General features: G+C 36.9%; 1 long non-coding RNA gene across 1 annotated transcript; it reads left to right on the top strand.

Annotated features, from left to right (window-relative positions):
* The first annotated feature begins 4174 nt into the window (after positions 1-4174).
* LOC117072953 lies at positions 4175-22114 on the top strand. The gene is made up of 3 exons (XR_004433031.1): positions 4175-6025; positions 8332-8400; positions 19896-22114. It is a non-coding gene; the product is annotated as an uncharacterized LOC117072953 (long non-coding RNA).
* The last annotated feature ends 437 nt before the right edge of the window (positions 22115-22551 follow it).

Here is a 22551-nt window from a genome sequence, read left to right as displayed (position 1 = left end):
TCCCTCAGCCTCCCAAGTAGCTGGGATTACAGGAACCTGCCACCACACCTGGCTAATTTTTTTTTTTCTTGTATTTTTAGTAGAGAAGGGTTTTTGCCATGTAGGCCAGGCTGGTCTTGAACTCCTGATCTCAAGTGATCTGCCTGCCTCGGCCTCCCAAAATGCTGGGATTGTAGGTGTGAGCCACCATACCCAGCCAACATACATTTATTTATTGAAACAGATTAGGGCTTAGGCTACACATGGAAACTATAAAAGTTGCATGAAATGTTTTCAGTTAAAATACACTATACAATATCTACCTTGTGGAATTTTTATTTAACATGTTGGGTGATTTTTCCCTCTAGTGTTCAAGTATCTATATAGTAGGAGAGTTTATATTTTACAGTCTCCTAATTGAAATGTGTTATTTGAATGTAGGCTTGTATCTAAATTCCTGGGCCTGCCACTTTTTCTCTCTCTAAGAATATTAAGAAATTTAAAACCCATTAACTTAAGTTTTTGAGGGTGGAAATAGGTAAGCAACGTGTGGATTGTGGTTGGAATGTCTGTGCCCTTGTTCAGGTGTTGGCCGTGTGTGTGGCGAAAACCACAACTGCCAAGTCCACAACATGCACCTGTTGAAGTCATCAGGTGAAAATGTTTAAGACTTTGAAAGTGCTCATGAAGGAAGAAGGGGAAATGTTATCAAGGCTTTAAAGACAGGGTAAGTGCCTTTAAGAAGAAAGAAGGAAACTGGGCATATCTGTGGCACAGCAAAATCACCCTGATCTCTGGAGCGCTGGCTGAGTTAACATAGAGTTCAGCTTAAGGAATCCTATAGCAGACAAGAATTTATCCCAGAGCACTTACTATAACAGTACCCTGGGCAACTGGTAACATTTAGTATAATTTAGTTAATAAAATATTAAATTGTGCCTGAAAAAAGTAGCATTTAGTCCTTCGTAGCAGACAAAGCAATTCACAACATTGAAATATATATATGTATATATATATTTCTATATATTTATATATTTCTATATATTTCTATATTTCTATATTTATATTTATATATCTATATATTTATATTTCTATATATTTATATATATTTATATTTATGTATTTATATATATATTGATATTTATATATTTTGTGTGTGTGTGTATGTCCCTCACTATTTTCTTGAGGAAATTAGAGCTCAGGGATCTTAGATACCTTGCCGAAATCATGTGACTGAATAGTAACAAAAGGTTGGACTTAAACTCAGGAAGACTGATAATAAGTGTTAAGCTTATATTCCTGTCTAACGATGACCCCTGGCAAAGATACCTGAAAGATGGTATATATAAGCCAGAGGCACTAAATGAACATTGGCAAAATGGGCAAGAAGGGTGGGACACATATGTCCAAGGACTAGATGAAAGTCCTGGAGCTTTCGGCTTTCCTGTCACCTTCCCAACATAAAGAAATTATAGCTAAAGTTAAGGGAATGAAGAGAAGTATTGGCCAAAAGAGAAATTATTTTGTTGTTTAAGAGATCTGGCTGGGCATGGTGGCTCACGCCTGTAATCCCAGCACTTTGGGAGGCTGAGGCAGGTGGATCACAGGGTCAGGAGATCGAGATCATCCTGGCTAACACGGTGAAACCCTGTCTTTACTAAAAATACAAAAAATTAACCGGCGAGGTGGCGGGCGCCAGTGAGTCGGAGGCAGGAGAATGGCGTGAACCCGGGAGGCGGAGCTTGCAGTGAGCCGAAATTGCACCACTGCACTCCAGCCTGAGGGAGAGAGGGAGAATCCGTCTCAAAAAAAGAAAAAGAGATCCCGAGGCAACTTTACAGTTACATTTTTGTCACTGCTTCTGTAAATTTACTTTAGTAAAAGCTGTCTATTCTCACTTTATTTTCCAAAGTCTCATAAAAAATAATAGTGATTATGCTTCAAGGTTTCTGAAAATGCTTCTACTTGTGACAAGTTGTGTTGAAAAATGATTATTTTCTTTCTAAACTTATGCTAGTTAGTTAAATGCAAATTAAAGTTAGTCGTGTTAGGAGTTCATCACAGCGTAAGCAGTGGGTTGATTAATGACATTTTGGTGGAGGTCCTATTTTTTTTCATAGAAGTGCTCAATTTGAGATGACTTGTTGCAAGTATACTCATTTACAGGTAAGCGTCAGCTCCCTATATTCTATCAGAGTCATTGTTATGGTTATTATTTTAAGCATTTTGCATTAATTTGACAGAAATTTTTTTCTTCACTAAGTATCAACTTTATGTAAATACAGAGATCATCTTATAAAAATCAAATTGAAAAATGTCTTAAAATCTATACATTTCACTTTGTTTTAATGTTGAAACTCTAAATTCACAGAGGCATAAATCATAACATCTTAATTAAAATGTCAGCCATATGCAAGAAGAAAGAAGTTATTTAGGAAGTTTAATTTGAAAATAGAATAATGGAGCATTTTAATTGATATAGGATTTGTTAATATGGCTTTAAATCAGTGGACTAGAAGTAGCTGTGTAGGTGGTGGTTGGCATTATAGTTGCATTTACATATGTTCTTATTTCAGTTTTACAATTGTAAAAAGCATATGCATATTTTTAAGGTGACATTGAAAAAGTATTATAAAGATTCTAAATATGTTGTTTTTACAAAACAAAGTATACATAAATAAATTGATTTAAAATCTAATGGCATTTTCTTTTTTTTTTTAGTTTATACATGTTTTTTCAAACTCAGTCACAATTGAATAACTAAATGTAACATTCTCAAAATATAACATTGTGATGGTTTATATTATAGAAAGATAGAATTTGAAGTCCAGATCTATATTCTCTAAATATATATTTAAATATAATCTATGTATGTAAATATATATATTTTGTAGTACTCACATATATATAATTACATGTATAAACATATATATATGATTATAAAAGCAGAAGTCTTCATTAGATTTCCTCTTCTTCTCCTAGTTTTTAGCAATTATAGTGGCTGCTAATGATATAAAACCTATACTTGGGCACAGGGGAGAAAAGTATGATGATGACTTAATCTCTGTAATCAGGTGAATTATTGCTTAGAAATCATCTTTTCTTCCCATTGCCTTCTGGAGAAATATTTGTTCAGGACTTTGGTATTCATCATATGACCTGCCTTGGCCAGTACAGTGGGTCAGAAATGTCAGTGTGCCACTAAGACTAGACCTGCAGAGACCTTTTGTGTTTCTACTCTCTCTCCTGCTTCCACCACCACCATGAGAAGAACATACCCAGCCTAGCCTGCTGCCTCCAGAAGGAAGTTAAGAGCCCACATCAGCTGACCTCAAGCTAACCCATAAACAGACGAAGGGCCTAGGTAAGATCAGCAGAGCCACCTAGCCCCGTTAGGTTGACCGCCAGCAGATATGTGAGCCAAATGAATGCTCATAGATTTTGCTAATACTGAGTTTTGAGTAGTTTTATTGCACACCAATTGGTAACAAACGAAAGTCTTTGGCAATGTGAGGTATACTTGCCTTAACAAATCTAGGACATACCTAGAGACACACATTTTGCTAAAGCAGAATGCTTATAGGAGAGTTGTTAGAGCAATGATCCCGAAGTACTAGAAGGTTCTGAGGATCACTCATTTCCTACTCAATAGTTTTTAAAGGAGAAAGATAGACCTGAGTGTTTGTGAAAAGTTTTCGAAAGAGGTGAAACTTTCTTAGACATGAAATTATATTGAATTAAATATATGGGCATTTAAAATAATAAATAATAAAAATAGCAAACTTGCTGAATGATCACTATGTTCCCAAAACTGTTCTTAGTATTTTACTTGTGCATAACTTCTGTATTCTTCATAGTTACTTTATGTGCTAGGTAGTACACCTATAACCATTTAAAAGATGTCAAAACCGGCTGGACACAGTGGCTCACGCCTGTAACTCCAGCACTTCGGGAGGCCGAGGCAGGCAGATCATGAAGTCAGGAGTTTGAGACCAGCCTGACCAACGTGGTGAAACCCTGTCTCTACTAAAAATACAATAATTAGCTGGGTATAGTGGTGCACGCCTGTAGTCCCATCTACTTAGGAGGCTGAGGCAGGAGAATTGCTTGAACCTGGGAGGCGGAGGTTGTAGTGAGCCGAGATTGCACAACTGCACTCCAACCTGGGCAACAGAGCAAGACTGTCTCAAAAAAAAAAAAAAAAAAAAAGTTGTGGAAACCAAGGCGCATACATTTTGAATAACTTATTCAGATATTCAGAGTCAGCCAAGCAGCAAGTGGGAGGAAAGAGATTCAAATTTGGTTATTGAGCCCCAGAACCTGTATTTGTGAGCAGTATGCTATGCAATATTTAAAAACATACTATTTTCAGATCTCTTAAACAAATGACTCTCAAAAATGAGACTTTTTTTAAATTTAATAACAAGAGAAATAAAATGGGTAAAGCCCATTACTTTTCAGTGTTTCAGTACTCTTCCTTTCCCCATCTCCATGCCCAAAAGACATATTTTAGAACATCCTTGGATCTGTATGTGCTGGTGAAACCAATGAAGACTGTTGATGTACATAAGATTATTATCAGTGTTATCTCTTTGAGCTGTAAAGTTGTTGGGATTTCCTCAGGCAATGAATGATGAGATACACTTGGATATTGAAAGTGGAAGATGAAAACAGAAGCAAGCACTTTCTTGATGGACAAGAGATGCAGGTAGACATTTGTGCCTCAGCAACACAGCAAGACATGAAAGAGAGTTGAATTCTATTTATCCTTACAAGAGAAAGAAAGGTTCAGAGAAGTACCTAGGAATGAGAAAGTATAAAGTCTTTCTTTGTCTTGGGATTCTCCTAATCACATATGTTCACCAATGTTTGGTCAACAGGAAAATTTTGGGGTGAATGGTGCCTAGTTTGATGAGAGGCCAGAGTGGAGCCAGGTGGTTTTTCCCTTATCTGAAACATTGGATGCGTGTAACAATGTCTTCACAGCTGAGATGTATTATGCAAATTAATTCTCTAGTTAGGATGCTACCAAATAATCTGAACAGTTGTTAAAACATCTGAATCTGTTTAGCTGCATTGATGAAGCCTGGCTTGTCAAATGCATTTTTTTCTTTCAATTTAACCTTAATTAGTCCTTGCAAGATCTCTACGAGGTAGGTCTGTATCAACCTCTTGATATGACAGTTACAAAAAGGCAGATGCAGAGATTAAGAACTTGTGATCGCTGGGCGCACTGGAAGCCAAACTGGAATTCCAGAATTTCTAATGTAGGACAATTTTGGACCAATAGCCCATCTACTCTGGATAATTTTTTAGGGAATTGTATCACATATAGGAAGGACTGTTCTTAAGGATTAAAAAACTCGATTTAAATCTATATCCAGAATTTTACCTGGATGCATTCACTTATTTTCCATTTTGCAAAATTGCAGTTAAGCCCAGAGGCAAAAGCTTCAATAAGACAATCGTAGAGATGGTTTTGACTCGAGTTGGAGACATGATTTGAGATTCTAGATAGAGGCCAATTTTGTAAGAATTTCCACTAGTCTACAGACTGTAATAATTGTGTTATTTGGATAAGGTTTGGCAAAGCATCTAGTAAGATTAACTGAATGAGTTTTCTGGAGCTTTGCCATTTGGCGCTATCCATTATGTTCTTTGTTCTACCTCATTATAAAGTGGGCTATTGAAATTGGTTGGTTTATTGGTATGTCAGGTTTTTATTTCTATTTTTTTTTCCTTTTCTATTCTTAACATCTGAGCTCTTAATTTGGTTGAAAGCAAGCTCTTCAGTCTAAGTGGATAACAAAACATCCCTTTGAGGATGAGGAAATAGATGATAAAATCTGTGTTACTAATTTTCTTCAATAGTTTGGAGGATTTTTTTCCATCCTGTGTGTGTTTTTAAGACCTTGTTAAGTTCATAGTTCTTTTTTCTTTTCTTGTTTGAATAGAAGATCATTCTCTTTAATCCCACCTGAATTTCAAAAATGTATTATTGAACTACCCAGTTCAGGAATTCAGTTGCCTGTTTTACTGAATGGAGGTATGTATGACCCAATGGTAAAAGAATGTTATTCAAAGACATTTCCGCCTGTTTGTTTCTTGGATCAGTTACTATTCACATAAATCTGGAAAGAAGCCAAAATATGTAAACAAATTAAGAGTTTGAGGATCCCAGTGGGAATATCTGTAAGTTCTGCTATAATACAGGAATTTAAGATAAATGAAGATAAATGCAGTATGTTATAATAAGATAGCCAGGAGAAGCAACTATAGACCAACTATTCTTGGCTCTGGTTTGGGAATCTTAATGAATATTAAAAGATTTGGGTTAATCATGACGTTATGCATAATGTCACTCCTTCCCAAGCCTATATATGTTGCCTAAAGAGAATTTTCATTTTCCTAACTTTTAATTGTTGCTTAATATCAAACAACTATTCAACTTAGAATATACTTATATTCTCAAACCCTATTACATATTTAAAATATGCAAATTACTTATTTTTATTATTAATCTATATATTTACATAAATCAATGAATACAGTAAGGTAAGGTATAGTTTGAAAGACTGGAGATTTTCCTCCAAGAGCTTTTTTAATATACTCTCTTCTTGACACTATCAGTCTCAGCCTGTGAACTAAAAACAATGAGATCACTTGGACTCAGGAAGGGGAACATCACACACTGGGGCCTATCATGGGGAGGGGGGAGGAGGGAGGGATTGCATTGGGGAGTTATACATGATATAAATGATGAATTGATGGGTGCTGACGAGTTGATGGGTGCAGCACACCAACATGGCATAAGTAGACATATGTAACAAACCTGCACGTTATGCACATGTACCCTAGAACTTAAAGTATAATAAAAAAATAAATAAATAAATAAATAAATAAATAAATAAATAAAACTGTGTTCGAAAAGATGCAAAGTAATGTGGTGTTCTCTGGTCGTTTTATTACCTTTGACCCAGGGCTACAACTTAAATGTAAAACTCCCTCTTAAGAAAGATAATACAAAAGTTTTATTTTACCAGTATGACATGTCCATTAATTTTCGTGTGAGTGTAGAGAAGGAAAAGTGTATTTTTTGTGAACACTTTCTGGAAAGAGTTGGAAAACAATTTCATTGTGAGTTTGTGGTTTGCATGCATATACAATAACTTCTAGAGACTGGGTGCCACTGATTTGGCAAAGCAGGAAAACAGAGTAAATGAATATATCTGGTGCATATGTATACATAAAAAATACATGTTTATACCTAATAATGATACATGCACAATTAACAATGCGCATTGGCAATGCAGGTTAAATACATTTTTAAAGCAATGGCATATCTTTTACGTTGGCAGCCTGACAACATAAAAAGCCTGTGACATAAAAATGAGATTACACTTTCATTTTTTTAACCCAAATTATTGTAACATCAGCCCACATTATTACTGCTAGATATTAACCTGACTCAAGTTATTCTTAGCAATTTTATGCATGCTCTAGAATAAGCCCCTCGATTTCTTATACCTTTAATTTTTCATCTTGTCACCATGCTGTTACCCCTGATGCTGATAATCCTCATGAGAAAGCCACTCTGCCTGGCACTGCTGCCTCCAGTCTTAACTATCCTTTCCTTGCATTGAAGGTATCAGTTTGGAATCCTCTTCCAGCTTGATCTCAGATGCATGCAATTGAAGGAGGTAGAGGCTAGACTTTCCCTGAAACTTCAATAATCTTTCTGGACAACAGAAACATGTACTACAATCAGAAGCAAAGGTGGCTTTGCCACTCATTTCAGGCCTGTCTCCATCTGCCTATCAGAAGCACTTCAGATCACTGGATGTTTGACCCCAACTACTCCTAAACCAGAGGGCAAGCAATAGCTACCCCCATCCAAAGGATGCGCCTTATTGGTTATATGAAGATTAGATACTCCTAGAATGGGTGATACCACTATCATCCATTCTCTTCAAGAAAAATGCTCATGTGTCCAACAAGTTAAACACAAAATAGTGTGGGTATTGATACATTTCCCTAAGTCTGGAGTAGCCACAGTCAACTGTAACATTGTAACTTAAAAAAATGATTTTTTTCAAAAGTGTATTTAACTGGGGGAAATATTTTTTGACTTGAATAAATTCATACGATTTCACCAAGGAACACAAGCATGGGCAATGTATGTAAAAGACAGACTCTGCTTTTTTCTTTATAAAACCTCTGTGATCTTTATTACAGTAAAAAAGGATCTTGGAGACAAATGAGTTATTTATTGATAATTACCAGTAAGTTGTGTCTTACTTTTTACCAAATAATTTTCTCATTATCTGATGTAACTTTCTTGAGAACTTACAGTTACCCGTATATTACAGAAGAGCCTGAGCCTCATGGAAGCCAAGTGAAGATCTTGAAATTACACCGCTAGTAAGTTGCATGGCCAGTACCCAAAGCCCCTATTTTTTGTATTCTCCCTACACTGCTTCATATCAATTAGGATATAAAAGTGATCCTAAAAAATAAGAAAATAATCTGGTGACAAAATATATATTTAGAGTCTACATATTCAATTGTGTTCCAGTTTTTTTTTTTTTATTTTGATTCTCATGCTTCTATGGGCTTCAGGCCAGTTGGCAGTGTCATTAGCAACAGATGTGTGCCTCTTGGTCATTAAGATGAGAACTGTGCAGCAGATCAAATCCTGGTTCCTAATTATTTATTGAGCATCTCTTATGATCAAGACCTCTAGGTTACATGGACATTCTAAGAAGAAATAAGTCAGGATTCCTATTCTCCTTGATATGTTTTCTGGAAAAGTGAGAAAGACACAATTTATGACAATGGAAAGTGGTATATGCTAAGAGTGAAGTAAATGGTATTGTTACGTAGTCATAGAAACTCAGAGGAGAGAACTTTCCAGGATCTGATGTGCAGAGAATACTCTATCTCTTTATGGCCTTAGTATTCAAGGTGTGGTTTAGACTCCTACAAAATTCCTTCCCTAAACTTTCCTAGAGGGCAACATATCCTCTTGATATTCACATGGCACCAGTGGACACCTTCGCTTTGCTGATTACATTCCAGATTGCTCTCTTTATGTATCTCTGTTCACTTTTAAGATGTAATCTCCTTCAGGCTAATCATTAAGTTGTACCTATGTGGTTAATGCCAGCTTTCATTAAAATTAACTTGCCTCATTTCCCTTACCCAAGGATCATTTGTATAATCTAATGGATTTTGTCTTTTACACCACAACCAGTAGCACCTATAAATTTAGGCTCTTCCTTTTCTCCTTCTATATTAGTCAGTTCTAACGATGCTAATAAAGACGTCCCCAAGACAGGGATTTATTTAAAAAAAAAAAAAAAAGGAAAAGAAAAAAAGAGGTGTAATGGACTGACACTTCCACATGGCTGGGGGGGCCTCACAATCATGGTAGAAGGCTAAGGAGGAGCATCATGGTAGGTAAGAGAGCTTGTTCTGGAACTTCCCTTTTATAAAACCATCAGATCTGTGAGACTTATTCACAATCATGAGAATGGCAGGGGAAAGACCTGCCCCCATGATTTAATTACTTCCCACTGGGTCCCTCCCATGACACATGGGAATTCTGGGAGCTACAATTCAAGATGAGATTTGGATGGGGACACAGCCAAACCATATCACCTTCCTTCTGAAATCTCTGAAGCAAAGAACTGTAAAACCAGGCTACAAGCTTTTCAGTAGAATTGGGAGGAAAAAGAACAGGACAAAATAAATGAATAATCAAAGTGGTCCTGCCTTCTCTATATTGAGTGGTAAATGAGAGGTACAGATTATGAATGCCTCTCTTTTCAGTGCAGTTTTCTCTTCCCTCCCAGACCCATGCTGCCTCCCAATGACTATTGCATGACCTCCAATCCTGTATCTTTGTCTACTGAAAAACATGTTTATATCTGTGCATCTTTTCAGTTAGAAACAGACTATGTTTTCTCCCCCAAGCTTGACTTGTTCTCCACATTCTTGTCTTTGTTGATGTTACTGGTGCTCACTCTTGCACTCCTGCTTTTGGAGTTTTGGACCCTTTTCTATTTTCCTTCTTCCCTATCCAACCACCTAGTTCTCTTTGAGCTATCCCTCAAATCTAAGTTGGCTTCTTCACTTCTCCTTCCATCACTTCCATCTACACACTCATCACAAGCCACTCACGCCCTACGTGCTTCACACCCCAGCAAACCACTCTCCATTTCCTGATCAGCACTGTCTTTTTTGCCTTATGTCCTTGAATATGCTGTTGCTGTCTGATGTGGCCTGCTGTTATCTTTTTACACACATTTGTTTCTTCTTTAGACTTATGTCATATTTTATTATAGAACTTAGAGTATTTTAACACTAGACAACTTAAGAGGGCATATCGATGGCATACAGATGTTCTTTATTTTCTTTGAATCTAGAAGAATAAATGTTGGTGACAAGTATAAAAGAAGTTAGAAATGCAGAATCAGTACTAAATGAGCCTCCCCCATTATTTTCCCTTCCTAAGCTCCACAAATAATGTTCTTCTCACTCTACATTCCTATTCCACGACCTTCAGTAACTCTCTACTTATTTCTCTAGCAAGTAAATCCATCATTTTTCCTTTACTGTATATTTCATCATTGTAGTCCACCTCTCTATTTGCATTCTAGTCCTACCTATTAGGCCAACATTAGTCCTGCACCTTCAGTAGAATCAGACCAGTTGCCTTCCTGACCATATACCCACGCATCCCCTTCTTGCTGTTACACTTTGATGGCCTTGCTCTTACTGGGAACACATCACCTGCCCTCTGTTTATTCAATTCCCATGCTTCCTACAGTATTTATTCCTGTTGCTGCTCAACTAGCATACCTTCTCGGACCTTTCCATTATTTTGATATTTAAAGGCCGTAAACTCACAAATCATACTGTATGGGATATACTGACTTGCGATATACTAATTAAATGTAGCATCATTTCTCCTCAATTTAAGAACAAGCAACATATCTTGGTTTACCACAAGCTCTTCTGCAAGGCCCTGCCATATTTGAACACACAATGACATTCATATATATGCAAATGTTGATTTGGTAGGACTGAATCATTATGGTTATCTTCTTTGAGAATATAGTGGAAGACACTTTTGCTACCAGCTGACTCTTATTTCAGGCGCTGCACCTAGATGCTTTCTGTACTGTATTTCGTTTCATCTAATGGCAAATACATGTTCTGCTGTGTGAATTAGAGTCAATGTTTACATAATATAGGCGATTTGTTTTGGTAATTTTACTTCTTAGGCTCTGTTATTGTGATAATCCGTAATTTTTATTTAAAGTCAGGCACTTAAATGTATAGGAATTTAACATTCTCATACAAAGAAAGGGAAAAGAACAGAAAGGAAGGAAGTCAGTTGTCAAGCCATTCATGAGTGGTCCCCTAGCGCCTGATCAAATGAGTACTGATGAAAAATACTTAAAGGTCTGTGGTAACTGGCACTTGTGACAGGCTTTTAAAACACACACTCTCCTTTGAGGTTCACCTTTTTTCTTCAGGTCTTTCCTGAGGGACACAAAGAATTCAAACAAGCACTGGAAATCCTCTTTGTATATCTCCTGCTTTAATGGAAACTAAGCTCCACCTGGTGGTAGAATGGGTTTTTGTCTTTGGACTTCAGCATGTCCACTGAGATGTATTCAGCAGGGCAACAAAATCTGTATACATCTAAACATATGCATACATTGATGTGTTATATGTGTGCGTGTTTTCAGATGTTCTGTCACAGAAGTTGTGAATTATGCTTACTCTTGGGCTTTATTGGCATTTAAAGCAACGCATTCAGCATTTGCTTATTAATGTCTCTTGATCTTCAGGCTCCCAGCAGTGACCAGAATGATCTTATTGTGGTAAAATCTTTCCTCTGTTTCATATCAAGATTGTTTTTGAAAGAATTTGACTTATGCTTTGATAGTAATAGTAGTTTATGACTAATATAAAATAAAAAAATGGAGAAATACTTGAAAATATTAACTCAAGTAATAGTGCTGGTTAGTCCAACTCTTAATACATGACTATGTCTTTTCTCTCTCTCATGTAAGAGCATTATTATGTTAAGTGACAGAAGTTTGTAACATTTAGCTTTATAAGAATTAGAAGCCCTCCAGCTGGATTTAGCCCACAGATCTGTTGTTAGATCTGTATTAAAAATACAAAATAGGTGCCTACATTTGCAAATTGGGGCATTTCATTATAAAAATGCAGCCATCTAGCAATGAAGGGCTTTTTTCTTTTATTGAAACACGGTCTGCTCTGTCACCCAGGCTAGAGTGCAGTGGTGTGAACTCAGCTCACTGAAGCCTCAACCTCCTGGAGCTCAAATGATCCTTCCACCTCAGGCTCCCAAGTGTCTAGGACTACAGGAGCCTGTCATTACACCTGGCTAATTTTTGTATTTTTTATAGAGACGAGGTTTTGCCATGTTGCCAGGCTGGTCTCAGACTCCTGATATCCAGCAATCCTTCCACCTTTGCCTCTCAAAGTGCTGGGAGTACAGGTGTGAGCCACTGCGCCCAGCCAAAGAATCTTTTTCCTTCAAGGCAAGTGACCTCAACCTGAAGAGTAGCTAGCCTTTTAAGAAGGGGCACTGATATGGTCAGGTTTTTTGTCCCCATCCAAATCTCATCTTGAATTGTAATCCCCATAATCCCCACAGGTCAAGGGAGAGACCAGGTGGAGGTAATTGAATCACAGACCAGGTGGAGGCAATTGAGTCACAGGTGTGGTTTCCCCCCAGTCTGTTCTCATGATAGTGAGTTCTCACGAGACTGACGGTTTTATAAGGGGTTCTTCCCTGCTTTACTCAGCACGTCTCCTTCTTGCCGCCTTGTGAAGAAGGTGCCTAGCTTTGCTCTCCGCCATGATTGTAACTTTCCTGAGACCTTCCCAGCCATGCTGACTGTGAGTCAATTAAACCTCTTTCCTTTATAAATTACCCAGTCTCAGGCAGTTCTTATAGTGGTGTGAGAATGGACTAATACAGGCACACTTATTTTTCTCAGGCCCCTTTACCACTTGAGGTAACACACTCTGCCTTCTTCACTCAGTATTGCTTGATTTCTGTAGTCATTCACATTTATGACCACTGAATTTTATTTGTAATGTCTCTCTGAGAAATTTTTAGTTTAGCACAAGGAGAAAATGAAACGAGTTAACAACCATCAAAAATATGAACGAAACCCACCCAAATGGTATTCAATTGCTTTCTCTATAGTTTTTCACAATGGCTTAGTGGTGCAGTAGGTATACTTCAAATAGTATGATAGATATTTAATTGAATTTGTGTTGTTTTAAGCCACCAGGTTTGTGGTAATTTGTTAGGGCAATAATAAAAAAAACTAATACCAGCAAAGAAGTTTTGAAGTTTGCTTTCTGAAGTTCTTATGAGAATATTTTTTCAATATATTAAATTATAGTACTAAGCATGCAAACTGCCTACCATTCCCTTCCTTGTGCTCCTTATTCCCTTGAGAATTACTTTTCTAATCCCTCCCTACCCCTGTATAGCAGGGAAAGAAGGTCATGGTTAAAGAACTGTACTTCTATAGCATGGCAAGGAGGGCAGGCCATGGCAATTAGAACTGTGGTAAGAGTTAATAATAGGGAAGAGGTTTCAAAAGATAAACTTTCTTTTTCCTGAAGATTGCCATAGTCTCTGGGTAGATTATGTAGGTATTTAAAATGGCATATGGATATGTTCTCAAAGTAGTAGAGGTGATTTTGCTCATAGTTTTACTAGTGAGATAGAAAGGCCATAGCCACTGGTGTTACAGACGTAAAGACATCCACGTTCAGACTCATAGTATGTAGATTTTTTAGGATAAAGTAGGTTGAAGGGATTGAGTAGGAAGCATAGTTAATTGATCTGTAGTGGAGAAGTGGGAGAGAGTTTAGATGTCAAGATACTGACAATTTCTAAGTAGAACTGGATTTAAATGTACATCAGATATTTATATGTAAATATATTGCAGAACGATCTTTCCAATTTGGAAATGCTCCTTTTATAGCCAAAAAAAGTCTGAGTCAATACTCTTCCAGCTTTATTATGAATATAATTAGAAAATAAAAGCATAAGTTTATGTAACCTTTTCAGGCCCTTGCAGATGACCACCTTAAGAACAGAGAGTATATTTTATTTATCACGTTGTTCACGTTATTGCTGTTTATTCTCTGAGGTGCATGATATTTGTTAGGAGGAACTTTCTGTTGCTTTTCAATGACAGAAAACTACTGAACCACCTTGCAACCTGCTAAGAGAATGATACTTTAAAATGTTTCCATGAGGCTGGGCACGGTGGCTCAAGCCTGTAATCCCAGCACTTTGGGAGGCCGAGACGAGCGGATCACTAGGTCAGGAGATTGAGATCATCCTGGCTAACACGGTGAAACCCCGTCTCTACTAAAACAAAAAAACTAGCCGGGCGAGGTGACAGGTGCCTGTAGTCCCAGCTACTCGGGAGGCTGAGGCAGGAGAATGGTGTAAACCCGGGAGGCGGAACTTGCAGTGAGCTGAGATCTGGCCACTGCACTCCAGCCTGGGCGACAGAGCAAGACTCTGTCTCAAGAAAAAAAAAAAAAAAAAATGTTACCATGAGATTATGGTACTGTAAGACCCGGTTTGCAGTCTCTGTAGTATCACTGATAAGCATACTGACTGTCAGGTATGTGGTGGTGTAGGGGGTATGATGTAGTTAACACATATTCACAGTCAAGCCCCCAGATGCAGAAATTCATGGAAATAGATCTCACAGTTGGCTACTCCTGAGAATATGCTGGATTTGTACAGAGAAGTCCAGGGATACTAACTATGACTGCATTTAAATACCATCAGCTGAATAGGTCAATAAACTGATACTCTAAAATGAACATTTAAATACATCTTTTCTATAGAAAAAAAAAGTTTATTTTTGAGACAGAGTTTTATTCTATCTCCTAGGCTGGAGTGCAGAGGTGCTATCATAGCTCACTGTAACTACGAACTCCTAGGCACAAGTGATCCTGCCCCCTCAGCCACCTGAGCAGCTCCTAGCTACAGGCACGTGCTATCATGCTTGAATAATTTTTAAACTTTTTGTAGAGGCTGGGTCATGCTATGGTCCCCAGGCTGGTCTCTAACTCCTGCCCTCAAGTGATCCTCTTGCCTTGGCCTCCCAAAGCGCTGGGATTACAAGTGTGAGCCACTAGTTTTTGGCTGTTTTCTTTCTGTTAACCCATGAATAATTGAAACCTATCTCTAAACCTCTAACTGGTTGTCCTTATGGATTTTTTTTTTTTTCACTTAACTAGAATACTTAATGTGTTTTAATATATCAACCTGACAGTAAAATCTAGGATGGAAAGTTCTCACATTACGTTTTTAATTTTTCACCATGTTATTTTTTTGGAAGCACAACAAATGCTAATGTCACCATTTATCTTGGTATTCATGTCATTAAACATAGTAGTTGCTCAATATATGGGTGGATGAAGTAATGCATGGATACATCCATCTTTACCATTTATTGGCACATATTCTCACTTAACCAAAAGGATCTAAAGCTGCTGCCACTTTAGCTGGTCTCAGTTTTGCCCTGGGCTTCTCAGAGTGTAATTTCCCTAAGCTCAAGATGGTTCTAGAATTTAAAGATAAATATTTTTTCAATATGGCCTCTAAATGTTAGCCGACTTATGTAATCTAGTGCTCAAAGAAGAAAAATTCTTTTTCCACACAGAAGGAAAATAAAATTGAGGAATGGTATATTAGTCTTCAGATGTGAATTTTTAAGAGATTTGTAAAGATTTATACATGATTTCCCTCATGATGGCTGATATTTTAAAGCCTGAAGTTTCCCATACCACCATTCCCTCCCACCACATGGAAAATGTTCTTGGTGCTATAATTCATATATTCATACTTTTCTATACAGAAAATCAGCTGATAAGTTTGTTAAATATGTTGCTTATCAGGTGGCCCCCGTAGGAATACAGATTGAGTAGCCTTTGGGCTAAAAGTATTTATAAAAATTGCAGGTCAATGTTAAAGTTTTGATCCAAGGCCACACTGTGAGAAATGTTGCCTTAGATTGCTTGGTGCACTTACGTTGTTGTTTAGTTGTACAATCTTCAATAGTTGCCCAAGCAACCCCATCTACAAGTGTATTTGCTGCCATGTAGTGGTCACTGTCCTGATACCTCTCCCCTGCCTCACGACTCCACCCCTTAATAATTGTGCAATGATTTTACAAAGTCATGCTTCTGAGGAGACCAGGGCAGATAGAATTACTGCCAGAAAGTCCTGTAATTCTCTGGCATAGGTAGCACTATGCTTTCAAAAAAGGTTAAGCTTTCTTTTCTGTGGCATAGTAGATCTGACCTGGCCCTTGATAGGTTTGTATCTTTGGTATCTCTACCACTCTTTCTCAAATACCATCTCATCTTATGTTGATAATGTTCTGCTTGCCAAGATTTCCCCACTGTCACACACCACAAGGCTTGTCCAGGATCACATGGATCTCCATACCTTTCCTGACTCCCTCTTCCCACAAAAACACTTCTTTCAGCAGCAGATAATCCAAAAGGCAATAATTGTCATATGGTGCAAATGGGAATTAATAAATGTTGGCAAGCCCAAGCATTCAATCTGGGGCTTCATCTTCATCAACAATAAGCAGGGCTTAAGTATCAACTTAGTTGTAGGTTCTGTGCCAGCTCAGAGACAGGAAAATTTTTCTGCTCAAAGGGTATATAATAGTAGGAATTTGAGGGAAAAAAAGGCTTTATCCTATTTTTCAGCTTTTTTGAGGTATAAATGACAAAAGTTGTATATGTTGAAAGTGTACAATGTGATGTTGTGAGATACATTGTGAAATGATTACTGCAATCAAGTTAATTAACATCTGTATCACTTCAGAAATTTACCTTTTGTGTGTATGGAAAGAAGACTTAAGATCTACTCACTTAGCAAATATTAAGTATATATTAGGTTGATGCAAAAGTAATATTAGTAACAATATTATTAACTACAGTCAGTACAGTGTACATTAGGCCTCCAGAAATACTCATAATGGCAAGTTTGTGACTTTTGACTAATGTATCCTTGTCCCCCACCCCTGCCTGACCACTGGTAACCACTCATCTACTCTGTTTTTATGAGTTAAACTTTTTTTTTTTAATTCCATATATAAGTAAGATCATGCAGTATTTTTCTTTCCATTCTGGCTTATTTTCACTTAGTATAATGTCCTCCAGGTCCATCCACATTGTCACAAATGGCAGGATTTCCTTCTTTTTGAATGATGAATAATATTCCATTGTGTACACATACCATATTGTCTTCATTCATTCATTGATGGATACCGGTTATTTACATATCTTGGCTATTGTAAATAACACTGTAATGAACATGGGAGTACATATGATGCTTCAAGGTGGAGATTTTATTGCCTTTGGATATATACCCAGAGTGGGGTTGCTAGATTATATGATAGTTCTATTTTTAATTATTTGAGGACCCTCCAGTATGAACCCTTTTATTTATTTATTTTGAGACAGAGTCTTGCTCTATTGTGCGGGCTGAGTGCAGTGGTGCAATCTGGGCTCACTGCAACCTCAGCCTCCGGGGTTCAAGCGATTCTCATGCCTTAGTACCTCCACCAAGTAGCTGGGAATACAGGCGTGCACCACCACACCTGGCTAATTTTTGTATTTTTGGTAGAGATGGGGTTTCTCTCTGTTAGCCAGGCTGGTCTTGAACTCCTGGCCTCAAGAAGATCCGCCCATCTTGGCCTCCCAAAGTGCTAGGATTACAGGCATGAGCCACTATGCCTGGTAGTATGAACCCTTTTAAACTGGAAAGATGAATTCGACCATCTGGTAAGATAGACATACCTTGAGTCACTTTGACTAAATCCTGCTATTTTTTACACGTAATTTTGCTTCACCCTTTGGGCAGTGAGTCTTCTGAGGCCTTTTAGGCTTCACACGGGGCTCTTCTGCTGTGGGCTAGCAAAAATAATAAGTTGCTCTAGATCTTCCATGAAATAGAAATTAATTATATAGTTTCATACAAAAAGAAAAACATTTTAAAATTTGAATTAAACATTGTTGGGGCATATTTTCTATGCTCAAACTATTGTCTATTGGATTCAACCCTTAGTTTTGGTTGTGATGGGCAATGGCATATATAATGGCAAAGAAGATAACCATTTGATGTTTCTAATTTCATGGGTTATTAATGCATTCTTATTTTGTTGCCCCTGCCTGAAACAATCTAGTTTAAAATGGCTTCTTATTGTTACTGATTTTCACATTTTTAGTATTTTCTCTCATTCTGAGATATTTTAGAAATATACCATGAGGATTGGCAGAATGGGAAAGAGAGTATACTCTTCCCAGTTTCTTCATGAGGCCCACGAATTACATGGTACAAAGAGTGGAATTTGGGTTTGTTATAAACGTAATTTCCTAACAATAGTTATACTAATATAGAAACAGTACCTTTCCTGAGGGAACGACACTTAGGTAAATCATAAGCTGACTTACTCTAGAATTGCTCCAACACAAGACAAACTGCGAAGACCCTTCCCATTTAGAATGGTGAAAATCCTGAAACTCAAAATGCACTGGCGCCTGCAGGGAAGTTGCTGAACTTTCCGTTTAAAAAGTGCCCACTAGAGGGAGTATAACATCATAAATATTTCCTTCTGCTTGCTGCCTTACTTCTGGTAAAAGCTGGCAGGAAAGCAAGATTGAGTGCAAATATCTAGAATCTCTTCTATATTATATTTTTTTCTTATTTACATTTTATGAACTATTCTGATGAGCAAAGAAAAACAAGAGAAATGAGTATATAATATGTAACATTAATATTTTTATATGTGAAAAGTTCAGAATTTAAAATCATTGTCTCAAAATGAAATATAGATTGTTTACATCTAACAATGTAAAGCATCTTGGAGTAGGAGAACACATCATCACATTTGGGGGGGGTTGTTGTTATTGTTGTTTTTATTTGCCATGGATATGATCAATATATTTACCTGTTAGTCTGTCATTTTCTGTTATAGTGTTCCCAGATATTTAAGATAAATTTTTTTTACTGGGCAACTGTTTTGGTTACACAGTAGCAAAATCAAATGTTTAATTCTCAAGTTCAAAGCAACAATCTGCTACCTGCATTAGGAAAAATAACAATTAGTATTTCTTAAGAGTAAAAGCACTTCTGGTAGAATGAGTGGCCTGTATTTTAACTTTTTCGTATTTTCATTAAAAATTTTATATGTTTTTCCTGGTTTCCATAAATTGAAATATGGTCAAATTCTAACATAAGACTCCAAGTTCGATTTTTGGATTGCACTTTTTATGTTTGATCATTTGGAAATAAACTAAAAATAATTTCTATAACTCATTTTGAAACATTGAGCAATGAAACAGCATTTTCAAAGTTCAAAAGGAAAATCTTTATGAAAAATCGAGATGCCATTAGCTCCTTATATATGAAAGTACATTTTAAATTTGAATTTACATAATTTTCGGCAAGGAAAAAAGCACATGTATGGTTATTTCAGATTTATTTTTAATTAAAAAAACTTAATTTCTTATGATCTTAGCTATTTGAAAACCATTTCTAACTGGTTTCTTTTTTTAGTTACCTATTGTTAATATCAGTGGCCACAACTCCTCCAGTTAATGAATATTCCGGCTTCTTTTTAAATGAAAACATTTTTGTTCTCTTTTCCATTGCAATAAAACACACACACACACCTTTGCAAGTGATGTGTCAACAGGGAAACAATGAAGTTATTTTGATTGTACGTTGCCGTTTTATAAGCGACTTGGGATAAGGCTGATTCCTTGACCTGCTCTTCACATCCTTTTTTTTTTTTTTTTAACAGCTGCCTCTCCTCTCCTGAATGACTCTAGGACTAGGTCGGCTCCTTCATTACTCCCATTTGTAAGTAAAACCATACCTCCAACCTACCTCAAAAGCCAGGCTTACCCATCACATTTTATTTTTCTTATGTTTAGAAAAGTTCAGTATGAAATTAGCACATATTGGTTGTAGATACATAAAAATATGTAAATTGTACTGAAGGGTAATGATTAAAAGTTAAATATTTTTTTCTCCTTCCCTTAGACCTTGCTATTCCTCTGTGAAGTCTGAAATCTCTTCAGATATTTTCTAGCACATGCAATCCTGTATATAGACACGTTATTATATATGCATATTTCCTTAATTTTTTTTTAACAAAAATTGGGTCATATGAAAAATATTCTTCAGTGGCTTGACTTTTTTGCTAGTAATGTATTTTTAAGATGTTTCTGTGTCAGTACTTACAGAAGTACTTCATTTTTTATGGTTGCATAAAATCCTATATTTTATTTAGACTCCAGACTTCTATTAATATATATTTAAATTGTTTCCAGTATTTCGTTATACCAAATAGTGCTGCAGTGGAGAAACTTGAATAAACACCTTTGGATCTTGTGCATTTTCTACATTTTTCTAAATAAAATCCGACAGATACTGAAAACACAGCTGGCTTGTTATTATTTGGATTTTATTCATGGCCTGACTACCTCCACAAAGCTTTTAAGATGTCTGTGTTTTATGTTGTTCAGTGTCTCTGAAAGATATTTACTTTTATCAAGAAAACATGTTGGTTGCCAACAATCAGATTTCAAAACAAAAAAATGCTGATTTCTCTAGGTGCATCTTTACTAGAAAGTGAAAGAATTATTTGTCTCGATAATTCAGGTGGAAAACTCTTACATAAAAGATTGGAGGGAAAACGTTCTCTTGCTGAGTTAACCAGAATCGCTGTGACTTTAGATGAGGCTAATGGAATATGAGGTTAACTATTGGATGTTAATATTTTTGTATATGGCAAGCATTGAGTGGTTAGGTAAAAATGCAGTAGGCACATACTCTGGAGTATTCTGGAGTAATTAAAAGCAACAAATGACAGGTAGACAAAATAACACGCATATATTATAAGAACACTGTTGAGAACTTAAAAGTGACAATAACAATCTGTGTGACTCAATAAACTTCATTGATTATTAGGTTATAAATCAGTGCACTTTACAATAAAATACAAAATGCTACATATTCTATAAGAATTCATAGAAATTCAGTGATACCAAATACGTTAGTATGGTTCTAGATGGGAAAGCAAATGGGGATTGGGGAATAGGCATTAAAAATCTTTTACAAAAAATAAAGCACAAAGATGGTGTTCTTGTGTTTTCGGGGACACTGAAGTACTGTTTCCTAGAAATAGTTCATTTGCAATGAACACTTTCTAAATTGTCTTGTGATGAGAATTTTTTTCTCTGTCAAGTTGACATTTGTTGGAATAGGGCAGAAAAGATGCAATGCAAATGTTCCTCCAATGCAGAGATGGGAAGTAGTATCCAGCAACACTCTTGTGGCAGCAAATGATGGTGTATTTTGGAGACAATTACGGTTGAGAGTTACTTGTGTTCTGCATCCATCTGGGGCATTGTTCAAGGTGGTTAAACTTTTGGAAATGTGAGAGGTACATGATTGTATTACAGCTTTCTTACAACGTGACCTCCAAGTAAGGGCACAAGCATAGCCCAGGTAGCTAGCTGTCTGAACCCTCATCCAGACTATCTAAAGAGATGTTCCAAGAGCTGGGAGCTGGGCCTGAGACTGGGTAAAACTGTCCAACAGGCAAGGCTTAGAGCCAGGGGGAACTAAAGCCTGCATCCTGAGTGAGTGATAAAGACCAACAGCTGAAACTTTCATAGCACTTATTATGTACCTGTCACAGTTGTAAGCACTTTACACATAATCGTTCAGTCTTCACAACAAAGGTATGGGGTTATGAATGAGGAAAATGAGCAATGGAAAACTTATTTGCTGAAGATCATCCTATTATTTAATAGTAAATGGTTGAACTGGGATCAAAATTCAGAGAGATTGCTAGTGTCTATGTTCTTATCCAATATTGCCTCTGAAGAAGATTGAGGAGGGGCTGAAATAATACAACCTGCTTAATGTCTTAGGTTCTAATGGACTTGCAGAGACATTGTGGAATTAAATCCAAGGGATCTGCAGGAAAGGCTGTTAGTCTGTGGGTAGTACCGTAAAAAAAAAAAAAAAAAAAAAAAAAAAAAGGGGTGGGGAGAAATTCCTCAAGGTGCCACTCTGTGGAGGGAGGAGCTCTGAGAGCCCTCCAGTCAATTTATATGTTACCATGGTTTCAATCCAGGGCATTACTAGAGCCATAGAGTGGATTTCGGAATAATAAGGTCACCAGTGTGAAAGCAGCCAAATCAGGATTCTCGAAACGTGATACTCTTTGTTTTGGTGAGGTTGGCAGCCCTCTCTGCTTCTCCTTTCTGGATGAAGAAAAACCCCAAACATCATGAGCCGGATGTTTGAATGTTTTTAAACCTTGTAATTTTGTAAATTGTCTGTTCCTGGCCCCTTCCCCACCCTCCCACCCCAGCTGAATGTCACAATGTTCTTCCTTTCCTTTGACTTTCGAATGAAGAAAGTGTGGTTTGAGTTTGTTTTCT

This window comes from Trachypithecus francoisi, unplaced genomic scaffold (genome assembly GCF_009764315.1).
Source record: "Trachypithecus francoisi isolate TF-2019V2 unplaced genomic scaffold, Tfra_2.0 Lachesis_group4, whole genome shotgun sequence".
In the NCBI taxonomy this organism is placed as follows: domain Eukaryota; kingdom Metazoa; phylum Chordata; class Mammalia; order Primates; family Cercopithecidae; genus Trachypithecus; species Trachypithecus francoisi.
This window is presented reverse-complemented; position numbering and strand designations above follow the sequence as displayed.